This window comes from Geospiza fortis, unplaced genomic scaffold, assembly GCF_000277835.1.
Source record: "Geospiza fortis unplaced genomic scaffold, GeoFor_1.0 scaffold428, whole genome shotgun sequence".
NCBI classification, from domain to species: Eukaryota; Metazoa; Chordata; class Aves; order Passeriformes; family Thraupidae; genus Geospiza; species Geospiza fortis.
This window is the reverse complement of record NW_005054409.1, coordinates 349285-350540: the sequence shown is the minus strand read 5'-3', so window position 1 is coordinate 350540 and position 1256 is coordinate 349285. Positions and strand designations below refer to the sequence as shown.

Genomic DNA, 1256 nt, shown 5'->3' with positions numbered 1-1256 from the left:
GGGAGCTCAGCCTTGCAGTTTTCCCTCTCCTGAGGACATGTGTGTATCCAGGCTGCACATTCATTCAGTCAAATCATTTCTAGGTACATCTTATCCCAAATAAACCTTCAGTGCATCTGCACACAGTGGGCTGCTACTAATTATGTAAACAGCCACCACAGCTGAAAGGTCAGGATCTCGGAGTTTAATAAACACACATCAAAATTAGTCCAGCTTCTGAAATAGATGAGGACGAATGTGCATAATTAGGGACACCTTCTGAAACAAAAAATTGTTTAAGAGTTTCTAATGTTCACAAGCAACACAAAGTTACTTTCAAATTAAGAGTGAGAAAAGACAGAAGAAATGTGACATCAAAGGGAAAAAGTGATTACAACAGAGCAGAAAAGCTCAATGACTTTAAGGGGAGGAATCTTGCGATGTTTTTTTTAATTGTGGCTGCTAAAAATTAATCAGAATTATATTCTAGAAAGAAAAAAATAAAGAGGAAGAAAGGGAGCCTTCTAGACCTATCTCCCTGTGGAAACCCAGGGCACTGGGAATATTTCTCTCTCTGCTCTGGGGTGCCCTGACCCCCAGGGGAGCACTGACTTTGACCCTCATTCATGGGGAAAGTTTCCCAGACTTCAAGATAGACTAGAATCCACAAAAGTGTGCAATAGATTATAGAGAGTAGTGTAGGTGTATCACTTGGTGAGAAATTTAGGTTTTGGGATTTTTAGTATGTTGTGGATGAAAGCAAGATGGAGGGCACAGGGTGTCATCCTGGGTTTCTTCTTCATGCTTCTTCCTCCTTCTTCATGGGTTTGGGTGGCATTTTGTAATTGGGCAGAAAAGTCCCCATTGCAGCTCTTTGGGATCAGTTATTGGGTTAAAAGGGAAAATAATCTGAGTGTCAGTTCTTAATTGGATAGTTTAGTCTTAAAAGACCTTGTACCAAGAGATTGTTGGCCATTTTGTGCCTTCTAGTGAAAAGCTGCCAAACTCACAGTAGTGAGACTGTTTTACTGATAAGAAATAATAAACACTTGAGTCTGAACATGAACTGCCATCTCAAGTGCCTTCAATCCAGACCCAGAGAAACTGACAACTGGGACCCCCACACCTCCCTATCGAGGCATTGTAGAAATCACCAAAGACTGCACATGAATTACATCTGGCACACCCAAGACACAGGAGAGAGTTTAATTAAATAAGTTTATTGTCTAACGCTTACATTTGTTACATCGCCGCTGTAAAGTGCGACAAATTTTCAG

The 1256-nt window shown here is 40.8% G+C and overlaps 1 protein-coding gene across 1 annotated transcript in view; it reads right to left on the bottom strand.

Annotated features, from left to right (window-relative positions):
* Positions 1 to 1188: 1188 nt before the first annotated feature.
* Positions 1189 to 1256, bottom strand: part of SEC61A2 (SEC61 translocon alpha 2 subunit) — a 12521-nt gene continuing 12453 nt past the window's right edge. The window contains exon 11 of the mRNA XM_031061329.1: positions 1189 to 1256. This exon is cut by the window's right edge and continues 994 nt beyond it. The gene's annotated coding sequence lies outside the window, so the exon portion shown is untranslated.